Source organism: Aythya fuligula, chromosome 13 (genome assembly GCF_009819795.1).
Source record: "Aythya fuligula isolate bAytFul2 chromosome 13, bAytFul2.pri, whole genome shotgun sequence".
Lineage (NCBI taxonomy): Eukaryota > Metazoa > Chordata > Aves > Anseriformes > Anatidae > Aythya > Aythya fuligula.
In genome coordinates, this window is record NC_045571.1 from 7,205,327 (window position 1) to 7,220,164 (window position 14,838).

Consider the following 14,838-nt stretch of genomic DNA (forward strand, 5'->3'; position numbering starts at 1 on the left):
TTTTCTCCTTTCTCAGGAGGAATACCTACTAGTGTAGAGTTTCTGCTGAAAACCAAATCTGTGAATCCGTGACATTGCAGCATCTTTACTGGATTAACCAGCCCCAAAACAGCAGTGATGGCGGGGAGACTGCCTCATCTGCTCCAGCTCCTTTGAGTTAGCAGTGAGTAAAACCGAACTCCTAGGAGAGGGAGAAATACCTCAGAAACTTTAAGGAATTGGGGAATCCAAAGTAAAGGATTTTCTCAAGGTTTAAGCAATTATTCCTTTGATAAAGTGTGTGTAAATGTCACAGCTTGGTTGTTCAGGCACGTGGGGATGTATTTTAAGTACAGCTCTGCGCAGTGCAGAGGGTAAAAGCTGCCTCCTAGCCTTGCTGTTTCTCTTCCTCTGTGAACAAGAAATGTTTGCTCACAGAGGAGGAAGAGCTTTATCTGCCCAGCCTGATACTCTGACCAGCAGGTTGCAAGGTCACATCGCTCTTTCTTGGGTGTGACGACCTCCCTTCCCAAAGCTTGCCTTGCACTTGAAATAAAGTCCCTTAAGTTAATTGCAGTTTACTGCTAGTTTTTGGAAGAGGCTTTCAGTATTCACATATTTCTTTCCAGCAGTAGATGGCAGCAATTTTCTTAGTCCTGATCTGACAAAATCTGCATGTTAATTACTGTAAATTAAAGTATTTTAAAACTAAAGGTTTCAGTTGCCCTTTTCAGCACTCATTATTAACTAAGATGTGATCCCTGCTTTCCCCTGATGTGGAAGGCGTCAGAGGCCATTCATCCTCCGATGGCTGGCCTCAGATCAGAAGCCAAGTCAGTCCCGTGCTGGGCAAGAGCAGAGACCAGTGCCTGAGCCTGCCTGTGCTTGTGTTTTGTAAAGCCCAGCCAGCACCAGGGGTGCCAAGAATGGTCCTCCAGGCACCAGCAAGAGGTAGAACAGCCTCCAGCTCCTTTGAAGTTATGCTGGAGGCTAACGCAGGTAAGGGAAGCACATGGGTCCACATCCTTGTTTTCAGCTAGGAAGGGAACAAATAGCCTAGCAAATAATAAAGTACATAAACACCATGGTAAATGGTTATTTCTGAGACAGATCATTTCTGCTCTTTTCTTTTTCTTCAGACTGTTTAACTAGTCAATCCATGTGTATTACTCTAAGCTGACTTTCTCCCCTTGTACATGCATTTCCAGAAGACGGTCCTTAGGAGACTTATTTTTGAATGAAGTGTTCATCTTCAGTACAGAGGTTTGCAACAGAAGCTGCAAAGTATGAGAAATAAATTGGGCAACATTACTACATGAATCTAAAATATAATGGCTCCTGTTACGTGCCCATGGAAATAATGAGGTTGGAATTAGGGAAGCTTCATCAACTTTAAATGAAGAACTGATCTCCAGTGGACAGAGAGAAAACGGATTTTAATGATTGTTTTAAACCAACATTTGGCGTAATAAATGTTTAATGCATTTGTTCTAAAAAAGAATTAACTGCAGTGCCACATCTTATTCAGGGCACAAGCACTGCTTCTGTTTGGTACTTCCTCCATCTTTGCTCTCTTCCAACATCTGGGATAAGCTGAGATGTTTAACGTTTATAATCCATGTCAGGATGTCTGATCAATATACCCCTCTGCTACTGCTTTTGATGGCGTGTCTGCTTGACTTGGCTGTGTCACATGAAATGCATCTGCAAGGCCAAGAATCAGGCAAACTCATAATTGGGCAATTGTATTACAACCGTATTAAGCTCTGCTCACCCTGAAACATTGCAGGAATTATGAACTGCAGCTTTGCAGTCACGTGTGCTCCATTTCTAGCTCTACATTAGGAACCCACACACTATGTCATGTTTAAAAATGTGCTCGCAGTGTAATGCTGCTGCGTGCAGGGGCCTGACCTGCCCCAAATCGCAAGGAAAATTAGAAGGGGATGGGGAAGGATCCCTGTATAAGGAAGGCTCCTTGTATAACTTGGGCATTGTCACCATCACAATCGCTGCGGACAGCTGACCTATCTAGTGAGGGAGATGAAAACCTTCTCCTTGCTCATTAAAGGAAATCAGGTGTTAGATCTGAGCCCGAGGTGGTTCTGCCTGAGCACAGCTGTTTTCACAGGGGCCCTGGGGGAGCTGAAGGGATTTGGAGCATGATACCAGTGCTTGTAGGTTTAATGTGATGAATCACACCTAGGGCCTGAGCAACCTGGCTGGGGGCTCTCAGCACTACTCGGAGCAGTTTTAATTTGGGGCTTTCTTCCTCTTGCTGGTGTCTGAAGAGTGACAGGCTGAGAAAGCAATTGTGGTTAACAGCTTGTGTGAGAGTTCACGTTTCCTGATAACTTTCCAGAGCTGCTAGGAGCTTTCAGCTAGAACCTACTGCTGAACCATCCTGCTGGGGTCCTCTGCCCTCCCAAGGACAGGACTGCATCTTCTGAGCCTTCTGCTGGCTGTCCAGATGATGCCTGGAAAGTATTATTGGGTCTCAGTTTTGTTTCTTGAAATTACAGCAGAGATGTTGTGTGCTTCCATGGAAGTAGTTCAGTAGTTGGTACTGGCAAAAATGCTCTTGCTTGCATCTTGGGTAAGTGACTAGTTCTGAAATTAGCCCTTAATCAAAGAAAAGCAGTCAAGGGCTGTCTGCTATCCTCTAAAGCCTCCTCAAGGAGCTCCTCAGTCATTCTCTTTGCTCTTTCACTCTGGCTGCTTTTACGTTCTCCTGAGTACACTCTAAAGGTGAAAGTGCTCGTGGGACTGGATGTTCACTGTTAAAGCTGTTTTCTTCCAGGTGTTCCTTTTGACCTTGCTCTGTTTCCCCTGCTGAAAAGGTCAAGTACACAGTGAGCAGAGCTGTGCCTACCTAACAAGCATCCTACCTTTTCCCATGGTAGCAGGACCATTTCCCAGTGAAGTGCTCCCAGCAGAGAAATGCAGGTAAACAAATACGCTCGTACACTTCAGGGGCTCCTGCAGACTCTGGCTTGGAGCAGCAAGGTGAGCAGGAGGCAGCCCCTGAGGCACAGGGTGAAGGGACTGGTTTAGGAGGAGGTGGCTGGGAGGATGCAGAGCAGAAGCTGTCTGCTGGGTGGGGGGAGAGTGATGAGCCTGTGCATGGAAATAGCTTGTCCTGGCACTCGTACACAGCTGCTGTGAAAGGAAAGCAGCAGAAGTTGCGAGGACCACATTGTTGAGTCCAAGTCATGTTAGATGTCTTTGATGCTCACTTTCAAAGTGATGTTTAGGCTTTCTATTTATCTGTTTGAAGCCTCTGAAATTCTCTCTCCCTGACTACATCACCGCTATGGGCACTTGTGTTTTCTGGAAACAGGCCGTGTGATACCTCGTGCGTCCCCCCCAGAGCCTGGGTTGGAGTGATTTTGTTCTCTGAAGTGCTTCATGCTTTAAAGCGACTGCACGTTTGGGGTTTGTGGTTGTCTTCTCCATGACTCCTCAGCATGCAGATTTGTCTCTGAAGCCCTGAGCTTTTTTGCCCCTTGCTACTGCCAGCACCATAATTCTTTGGGATGTGCTGGCTTAGTGCTGCGTTTTGACCATGTGCTGCTGTAGCTGCTGTGCAGGGTTTGTTTGCAGCTTTGTCATGAAGGTCGCACGGGGATCTGAGACAGCAGGGACCAGCTCCCTTTGCTGGGGATGAAATGTAAGCGCTCTCATTATCAAACATGCACCACGCTCCCGCTCAGCACAGGCTACATCTGCCGGGAAGTTGAAAGGCGATGAGTTTGCATTAGACAAGTAAACTTGAAATATGAATTCTCCCTGTCTGAGATCCCTGTGGCCCTCCTGATGCAGTCCTTTGAGCAAGGGCTGTCATGTACTACATGGCTGTGTAGCTTAGCACAATAGGGCTCCGGCTCAGCTGATGCCTCTAGATACCAGCAGGAAATAAATATTAATAACACGGGAGCCTCCCTGCTTGCTGTGTTCCCGTTTCAGGCCCTCTTATTGCTGCGCCTTTGCAGCTGGAGAAATGGATGCAAAACGATCATCTCCTTTCAAATAACGGTAGAGCTGGAAGTGGAAGGGGCCAGAAGGGGCAGCTGAAATAACTATGAGCATAGGGGGACTGTCATCTGAGACGGTATTAAGCAAGATAAATCCCACTTAATTCTAAGAGCAGGCTAATAAAGAGGAGTGTGACAGAAGGATGTGTAATAACGAACAGCACTGAGAGGGTCAGTGGGGTTATGCCTCACTGTGTATTATTTGCAACACACAAAAGGGATGTTCAATGAAATCTGAAGGCAATGAACTTGAAATGGGTAAATGAGTTCTCTTTATACTCTGTGCAAAACTTAACCTGGTAGACCTCGCTTCTGCAAGATCCTGAGTTGTTATGAGACATACTAAGATACAAAAGTGGTGAGGATTTTATGTGCCACGCTGTCTAGATCTATTCAGTTCATTTAAAAACAGTTTATGTGTTAGCCAGAAACAAGAGCAAGCTCTGCTTCAGATGCAGAAGCAAGCAACTTCCTACAAAAATCCTATAAAATATAAAGTGAAGACTATGCCAAGCAGAACATATAGCTTTCAAAACTTTATGTCTTTCCAGTATGATTGGGAAGATGAGGTGCTAAACAGGGTAAAGGTTGATCTGGCTGGTTAGACCATATTATCTGATAGGACTGTAGGCTCAGAGAGACTGGATTCACAATTGGTTTTCATCTTTTCACAGAATCACAGAATGGCTTGGTTGGTTGGGACCTTAAAGTCCATCTGGTTCCAACCCCCTGCTATGGGCAGGGACACCTCCCACCAGCCCAGGCCGCTGTTTTTTTATTATTATTAATAATTAAATAGTTATTGCTTCTGTGGTTTTCATTGCGCCTGATGTTTATTTTTTGCTTTCTAGAACTTGCTAGAAGATTTTAATAGCTGGGAAAAAAAAAAAAGTGGTGGAATTATTTAACGCATGACATTATTTATCTTTAGATATTAGTGGAAGTAGGATAAATGACTGCAGATTCAACTTTGTTCTAAAATTGATTACATCTCTTTTGCACGCTTGATGTTATCTGTGGGGCTTTCAGTCATGCCTGTGATTTCGTTATCACACGGCATCGGGTCATACCTGCGGCTCTGGAGCCTGAAAGAATTGGATAGGGGTTAGTGCTACCCTAGCAAAGTAGAGATGAATTCCAGATAGGCAGACCAAAGTAGGTCGAACTACTTGATGTGGTTTGCATGGATTCCTCCAAACCCAGGGCTAGATTCCCCTCTTGGTTATGTTAGCACGGACTCCATTCAGTAGTTACCAGTATTCATTTAGGCAGAACAATTTCATCTCTTTGGCTGATGTCTGTGCTCAGCAAGGCGGGCTACCAATGTCAGACATCCTGGACAGATGGCCACTGGGCACGTCAAGCAGCTCTGCAGGTCAGATCACTGCCACGTGGAGTTACTATGTCCCTCGTGGGATATTGTGAACGTCATGCTTTGGACTGCCACAGCATGGAGAGTCTGCTCCAAAGCCCTCCTGTACCAATAGCACATCCTGCAATGCAACTGAGTCTGGCCACTCCGAAAGGTACTTCTGATGTCTGATGATAATTTCTCATTGCACCGAAAAGCAGAAGGGAAATTGTTTTTCAAGACCTGATGGGATCTTGAAAGCCCTGAGTAAACCTGCTCTGATCTCATGGCTGACCCTGCTTCAAACAGGGAGCTGGACTAGAGACCTCCTGAAGTCACTTCTAGCCTGACTTGTCCTGTGATCCCAAGCAAATAACGTGCCTGCAGGGTCTGTAACCCTTATGGAGCCTGTGTCACAGTGTGCCAAACTGCGGCTGGTGACAAGCAGGAATCTGCCTTTTCTGGAGGATCCTTGACTTTTCTAGCTTGGTGTGAGCTGCTTGTGTCTGAGAAGTCTCTGGTCCCTTATCTGTGGTGGTGGTAAAACAGCAGCTGGTGTGGGAGAAAGAAGGCTGCACACCCTGACTAGGAGTTGCAAAAACTTACTTCCTCTTTGTCTGGGGTACATTTTACGCTGGGTGTCAGAACCATTGACACACCTGGTGAAAGTTTCCCCAGAGTATTTGGTACTAAATTATTTCCAGTTGTGTAACACCTTTGTGTTTCAGAATATGTGAATAACGATCCAGAGACATTGGCTGTAAGTCAGCACCCCACAAATACAATGAAATTTGAGACAATGGTCACTGATCATCACAGCATCCCAGGACTGCATGGGCACTTGATATGGTAAAAAGTTTATTTTCGCAGAGTTTGGACAGGTACAATAAAACTGAACGCAGTTCCTCTGGGGCCTTCTGCTGCAGTCACTGAAATCCGTGTTTAAACCAGTAAAGCACTTGGTCCTTGCTGCCTGCTTCGAGTGGGAAAATACAGCTGCGATAGTGCAGTGCTTATGTCTAAAGCTATTTTAGAACTAAATTTTGTTCAGTAAGACTCCTTCAATCCCACAGAGACCTTTCAGCAGAAGGTTATTGTATATTTTCTATATTTTCTAGCTTTTTTTTTTTTTCCTTTTGCAAGGGGGAAATATTCCCACAGGTGCTTAGGAAAATAAAATAAGAAACTGAAATGCCAAATGTCTCAACCAGTCCTGCTTAGCACTGAATGTGGGCATCTACTGAATAGAGAAGGCAACAGAAATAACTCCAGTGTTTGTTTTGCAATCAGCTCGTTTGCACAGAGGACCAGCAGGGGAATTCAGTCTGCTGGCATTGTTGGCTATTTTAATTTTCAGATGCAGCTGTACAATCAATTGTGATCATCAGTCTCACTAACATTCTTATAAATACAAATCAAGTCAGTCAAAGGGCTTGGGTTTACATCTAATTATTAAAACTGCTGAGTTGGAAACCACTTTTCACTCCTGGTTTTGAACCTTTTGCTGTATGTGAACCGTGTCACCCATAATAGCCGTCCCTCAGAGAATTCCTCTAATCCATCTGGTAGCACAAATAGTTGAGGGATTCAAAATAACAAGGAAATTATTTACCTTTCTAAATAGGATACGGAATGGCTTTCTTGCCTCGTTACGGCAGCTCAGACACTTGCACAAATGTGTTAAGCTGCTTAGAGAGAGGATTGTTTGTCCAGGTAATGCGTCTTTCGGCAAGTTAAGCTGCGAGGAAAGCAAATGCCTGACTTCATGGAATTGGGGAATTCTGGAGAAATTGCCTCTGGGAGAAATTTAAATAAATAAATGGAGAGCTGCTGATTTCTTTCCTTCCTTGCCTTTATTCTGGGCGAGTTATTCGCTCTCTGTGCAAATGGGTCTATGCAACGCTAATAAGGAAGTCGTTTAATTATGTAAAGCTGCTCCAGGTAAATGTTATTTACAGATGGCTGAAAAATTTTGAATTATACTCATTTGCCAAGTGTAACCTCACTCTTTTCTCTATTGCTGGAGAGGTGTTTGTAGTCGTCATCAAGGTAGCTGCAGATTGTGTGCTCCTGTTTGCAGCTTTCTACCCATTCGGAGTGTTTACTTTCTTTGTGATTTTTAAATGGTAACCCTGCAGGCGTTGTGCACGTAATTGAAGTAAGCAATCTGCTTGTTTATCCCTGTTTCCATTAATTAAATATGTGCAAGCTAAATTTCCTACTGACAAACATGCGATGACATGCTAAGGGGCCAAATCTGCTTTCTCTCACAGGGCTGAACTGCCAGCAGTGGGGATGTCTCCAGAGCTGCATCTGCAGCCATCTCAGCTCGGGCCAGGCGGTGAGTGGAGGGCAAACATTTTACACTTGGAAGAGACTGGAGGAATGCCCCAAGGGGCCCCTTTTTTTCACCAGCATCTGTGTGAGCCCTCATGTCCTTTGGGCTTGCTGCAGGCTGAATGTACTGGAAGGTAAGTGCATGTCCATAGGACACCCTGAAGCTACGGTGTTGCCCCTGGGCAGTGTGAGATGGTGCTCCAGGAACTTTGCCCTCTGCCCAATGAATGCTTTTCTGTAGGCAGCTTTATTTTTCCCTACTTTGTTCAATGCTGTCCCAGTGCTTGAATCTTCACTTATTTATAAACAGCAAAGGTTCACCTACTAACCTGAATAGTTGCCCTTGGCCTACAGCAGCACAGCAAGGCCTAGAGGTGCTGTTACTTGCTGAGGAATCTCTGGGCCAAGATGACAATTTGCTTCTTGGCAGATTGTTTGCCTGGGTGCCAGCTCTGAGCGTTGGTGGTGGCTCTCATTTGAGGCTGGTGCTGCCTGCCTGGTTGGGAGCTCAGGGAAGGTGGGGAGTCACACAACTTAATCCACAGCAGTGGCTGCTGCTCCCGATTATAACACGCTCTCATTCAAATCACTGAGCAGGGGCACACTGAAGCCCTGGCACGTGGCAAGTTACAGCAGCAGCACACAGCGGGCACAGACTTGGGGACATGGCTTGGCCATGGCTGGGCCAGGGGGCATGCAGGCGTGCTGTGCTCAGCAAGCAGGTAACTCTGCCCAGCTGCCTCAGACCCAGCTTACTTGAAAGGAAGTTATATTTTTTGTTTTGTTTTAACCTCTTTTTATAAGGAAACACATCTTATTTGGGGCTCAGCAGAAATTGGCTTTTCTGGCTCTGCTGTCCTTAGAAGAGACAGGACTTACTCGGCCTCTCCTTTGCAGAGGAGGTTTGTGCAGGATCAGTTGTTTTCTAAGCATCTTGGCTGCTGTGGCTGAGTAATCTGTCCTTCGTCTCACCCCAGGCTGGGTGAAGAGCCTGTAAGAGGGAGTCCCACCCTCATGGCAAGCCTTGCTGCTGCTGGGCAGAGCTGGGGAGCTTGGGCACTCCGTCTGGATCCACCAGCAGATAAAGGCGAGCACGTACCTGTGCACTTAGTGAGATCAGGGCCTACCACTGCTTGCTGAAAGGGATAAATAAGTGGTTCTGCAAAGCTAATGGCCTCTTTTGCTTGTATATATGTGCCATAATCCCATTGCAATCCTGTAACAGCCTCCCTGATGTCGGAGTGGCCTTGTATACACTCACAGTAATGAGCTATCGCATCCTAACTCCCTGCCCAGCCCACACCCTCGTCCCTCTCGCCTTCCCTCTGTTGCTCTGAATCATTTTTCTTTTTCTCGCTTGTTGCTTGCCTGCAGTGATAGGTGCCTGCCCTTTTGCTCAGTGGGAGGCTGGCAGTAAATCATATGTTTACTTTTTTTTTTCCTTTTTACATTCAGGAGCAGCTCCTTTGCTTAGTTTGAAGCAGAATAAAAGACCTATAAATGGGGAGAATCCTGAAGGTAAGTACTTTACTGTGGACTTAATGTCAAGGTACAGTACACACAGTAGCTTTTACAGGGACCATTTAAAAACTGTTATCCACTGTATATTTTAAGGGCAGAGACATAATTCAAACATCTGATTGACTACCTGGAACGTTGATTCAGCAACATTTTTATTCTACAACTTCTATTATTAATAAACCTTGATCTGAGAAATACCGAGAACATCAAACATTGTGTTCATTGCCCTTAGTGGATTAATTCTGCTATCTGAGTTGCGACAGATTTGCAGTGACAGACAGGCAGAGAAAGAAATGGCAAGGTCTAAGAGAGGAGCAGTGGAAAAGTCGCTCCTGTACATTTGAGGACCGCTTAAGTGTTGTCTTCCCTTTTCATTGTAGGAAGTGTTATTTCCGATACTTCTCCAGGTGCTGATGGCTCCAGGGAGGACATGATTCAGTGATCTGGGATCCCTGCAGAGACCACAACACCATCTTAGTCCCTGTCTCAGAAATGGGGAAATGACAGCGACCTCCAGGGTACCCTCAGCAGACAGAGCATTGCCATTCTCAAGCACCAGGGATTTAAAACAAGGATTCAGGAAGAGAATTGGACTTGAAATATACTTGAGAAAGCTGTCAATCAGTTGTCTGTAGCTTTCAAGTCAGGCTGCTGCTGCTGTTGAATGCGTTGTTGTGATAATCTTTAAACTGAGTTTGTCACAGCATGTCTAAATTCTGGTGATTCCTGTAACTCTTTTCCTGCCCCTGTTCCTATCTGCCCTCAGACACACCCTTGTGTCTACCTCCGTGTCTGCAGAGCTCAGTGCAGGTCTGCAGCCCTCTGGAGAAGTGTTGCTGGGTTTGTTGCATCGGGTAGGGTGTTTGAGCAGCTTCTGCAGCCTGAGGGTTTTTACTGAACAGCCTCTCCAGGGCTCTCCAGATTTGCTGATCACCGGCATCCTCCCAACAAGCAGGATTTTCATCCGCTTTTGCACCTAACCTAACACCTGCTTCTACTCCCCCTCTCACAGCTATGAGAGATGCTGACTGGGGTTTCTCCACCAGGATGCGTTCTGTGCTCTGCATTTCAGAGGTTTTCATCACATCTCAATTACCTACCATTGCTCTGACTCCTCTTTATGTTGTTCCTCAGCTCAGCAAGGAGCTCCCTGCTTCCCAGCCCTTGCCCTTTTCTTCAGTCCTGGGAGTTGTCCCCCACTCAGAACATTTTGGAACATAGGGTTTACACTGCACAAGATGTTTCTTCAGGTCCTATGAGGTGCTTGAAGTCAATGCTGTGGTTCTGCTACTTGAGCTAAGGCTGCCTGTGATGTTCGTGCTCCAAAGCTGTGGTTATCGAAATTCCAAGACAACTGGCATATGGCTGCTCTGCTCAGGCAACTGATGCTGTGTGCTGACTTCCAAATCGCTACTTCTGTATTTTGGAACTACAAGAGATGCCTCTGGCCCCAGGCAGTTGGATGGAAACAGCACAATGGTCATCTTATGGAGGCTGAAGAGCACGGGCCATATGTGCCTGCGTGTAAGAGACATACCTGTGTGTTTGTCCTCCGCCTGTTTTCTGCCATGGAATATTAGCACTCAGAAGAGGAATTAATCAAGTAGTGTCAGCATGAACGTTCTGCTTCATTTAAGACAGGATATAGCTCTAGCGTGTTTGATATTTCCAAGTACTGGCATTTTTACATAGGTAAGAAACCTTCAAGTCTGAAATGCACTGAACAGCTTCTTACAGGAATTGAAGCCAATTTTGGAGTATTACCGTGTTATCACAAGCCAGAAGCATTGGCAATCAAAGGTGTTTTTGAAGCCGTTAGCTCCAGTTTCACTGACTCGTTTGGTGTTTTTGTCTTTGGTAGCACTCATTGCTTTTGAGGAAATGAACTCACTGACAGCTTGGAGGGCAGGACAGGCTTAGGCATACTGGAGAAAAACAAAACCAAAATGCTATATCTAAAGCCACTGTTTAATCTTTGAATCTGAGATTAAAGCATATTATTTTATTTCCATAAACGTTTCTCTTTACAGACGTCCTGGGAGACCGGAATTTGATGCCTTAAAATAGTTGCATGGACAACAGAGAATGAAAAAGCCTGAGAACAGATGTCCTGAACTGTGTTTATTACCATGCATTAAAGCAGGTAAGCCTGGAAGAGGTATTTTAGCATATTTTTTTGTTTTGTTGACTGCTGCTAATATATTTGATGGCTTTTTTTTTTTTTTTCCTCTCTTCATCTCATTCATAGGATATGGTCACTGGCTTAAAAAGACCTTGAAACATTAACACCAGAACTGAATTACGGATGTGATGAATTAAGGGAGCTACTTGAGCGGGTCGCGCTGGAGCAGCCTGCTCGGATGAACGGTGGCTGTGCAGGTGTGCAAATGTGGAGTACCTTTTTCTTGCCAAATGCATTTCATGTATCTATGCCTCAGAAAAACGAAGAAGAGTGTTTTCTGCCAAATCCTCTATTGCATAAAAGCAAGAGGATCTTTATGCCTATGTTGCCCTCGAGGTAAAATGAGGTCTCGAGGTCTTAACTTTTGAGCCCTCTCCCCATGCCTCTGGCACGACCTGCGCTCAGGAGAGCCGAGCCAGCCTCCTGCAGCTCCCCTTCCACCTGGAGCTTGGCACAGGCATCCCTAGCTGGGGGCTGTGTCACTGCGGCTAAGCAGCACCAGGCATTTAACACGCTTGGCTCCTTCTGAGCTCTGGCACGCCCGGCAGCGACTGCAGCGTGAGAGTGCCCAGAGCCAGGAAGGACCTCATGCAGATGTAAGCGGGAGCAACGAAATCCTCCTTTTCTGCATGTCAGGCTGGCCCCGTGCACCTGTGTCACTTGAAGCCCAGTTGGCTTTCTGGGGAGCACTAGAAAGACTCAGACTCTGTCATATACCATTTAACCTTGACCTTTACATTTTAGTTATGGTGCTGTTCAACCTGAGAAAGAGATGCTTGCTTACGGTATTTAGGTTTAATATAAGATTTATCTATTTGTAAACAAGGATATGAAACAACACTTAAAGATGATTATTGTTATTTTTACCACTTTTGTCCCCTGCTCTGAACCTCCATTTCATTTAGGTCTGAAACAACATTTGTCTTTTACTTTTGCCAACTGACCTGGAAAATCCATTATTCAACTAAATCTAAGCTACCCCAAATACATAGCTTCTGTTCAGAAAAGTAATTTGTTTTCTTTTTGCTGTCAGTCTAGAGTTTCGGATCATTTGTTGTACCCCTTCTCTTCATTGTTATGATTTGCTCTATTCTGTGGCCTGAAATGTGATAATATGAGCAGAACAGAAATGTGAAGTGAGAATATTTTTACAAACAGATCCAAAACTTATTTTGTTTGCTGCAAACACAGAAGTAAACAAAGTGCTATATTAATTTCTTCTTTTCTAGAAGTACCAGGAAAAAGTGGAGAGGGGAAAGAAAATTTGTAATAGAAAAACATAAAGATCAACATCAATATTTGTTGATTTCTAGGTTTTATTTCCTTTTTATTTTTTTAAACTAGTTTTTTCAAACCATCCACTTGCAGAAATTTGCATTTTATGAGGAAAAAGGTACAAGATATGATGAGATCATCTTAGGTAGCATACCTCTTTTTCCTCAGCTTGTGGCATCTAAAACTAACCGTGCTTGTCATCTTCTCAGTAATTTCTTATCATTGAAGTTAAAATATAATCTAAGTTTGCACCAAATGAGCTGTTCCAAGATGAGTTTGCCAAACTGTGTATTGCAGTGGGATTTCTGCAATTACGATTAGATACTGCCAAACAAGAATGATCTGTGGAATACAAGTGAATCCGGCGCTGATTAGCATCTCTAAATCCCACAAGAGGTTAGAAGCAGCACAACTCACATTTAATCTTTTGTCTCTGTGTCTTCCAACCACAGCTCTTCTGCAGTAGATGCAGCATGACTGAAAAGGGACAAACGGGGAAGAAATGAGGGGCTGATGGAGAGCTTTTCTATTATAAGGGGCTGAACTGCTTTAGGATGTTCTTGCTGCTCACCAGAGGTCTCTGCTGGATTGATTGATCATGTGGCTGTGTCCCATCCAGAGGACAGAAATTGCCAGTACGAGAGTCTGCATGTTTCTGTGGGCTTATTTTAACTCCTCTCATCCTTCTTCTAATTGATTATTGGTTCTCCCCACCCAAATTGAAATAAACAGCCAAAGGCAGCATTTGTCTTGGTTTTGTCTGAGAAATTACCAATGGGAAATGAAAACGTTTCCACTATCTGTTAGTGAATTTTACATTACTGCTCCACAAACTCTTCTGCACATGAAAAAAAGCTCTCCATCTGAGCAGTTTCACTAACAAGCTTTGTAGCTGCTTGCTGGATTAAGGCAAAGTTAGGATTTGTGTCTGATTTTAATTAATCCCAGGCAGTGCTTCCATTTCTGCTGTTGGCCAGTCAAGAGAGACAGGTAAATAGTCAATACGCTGTATCTTTTTACTCTTACCAAAAATATAATGCCTGCTGCATGAAGATGTTACTTCTGCTGTACGCCTGTCATGTTAGTCTCTGGGGAAAGAAATTCTTATTTTCCGATCCATATACTTATGTAAAACAGTCACTTCTCTTACATGCAAAACGTTTAATAATTTTATCTTCAGCTTTCAAACATAAAAGCAAGAAAGTTATCCTATTCCAAACTTAACTGCTTGTGTATGTTGTTGCTATTGCATAAGATTACTGCTCGGAAGACGGTGCATTTATCTTTCACTTGAAATAACCCAGGAGAATGTCAGATGCAAAATGATTTTTGAAATCTTGGCATTTACTGCTGCTTTATACTGTCTGTGTGCAACTTCAGTCAACAGCAGTGACATTACCGTGTGAGTCCCTCCAACTGAAGGGAATTGGCACCCTATTAAGGCTCCTTCTTTGCAGAGCTGAACTGGAAATATGGTGTCATGCAGCCCTGGTTTTACCTCCTGACAAGGAGTCATCAGAATCATGGCTGCTGCCAGTCAGGCAGGGTTCTCCCCTTGTCTATTTACCCCTTCCTTAATGGATCTTTCACCCGATATTAGCCACCCATTGATGTCCTCCCCATTCCTTTTGCAACAGGCTTCATTTTCCTTTGGCTTTTGTCCCATGTAAACGTGACCCTGCCAAGTCTCTCTGTGCTGAGCTCCCTTCCGTGCTCTGATGTTGCAGCATCAGCATCTCACATCCATGCGGCTCAGCGCTTCTGCCTCTCTGCTCCAGCGACGTGGGTGCTGCTGGCAGAGCAGCCCCCGGGATGTGGTGGGGCTGGGGACTGTGGACATGGCAAGGGGGTGGGTGATGCTCTGCAGTGTCCTTGTCCTGCAAGTCTGTCCCTGCCACTTGGTCTCAGGGAGGCTGGACGCTTGGCCTGTCTGCAGTGGTGTCACCCATCAGCTTTGCATCACTGTCTGCTGAAATTAATTGCTGAGTAAGGGTGGTGGTGTTTTTCAGCCTTATTTCCTCTTGCTTATGGTGGATGTTGCACGGTGGTGTGGTCTCTTCTGAGCGGGAACAAAGATGTGCTGCGTGTCCATGTGGGGCTGTGTTTCCCAAAGATCAAAGACCTGTGCTGCTGTTTACAAAAGACCAGACATAAAGACA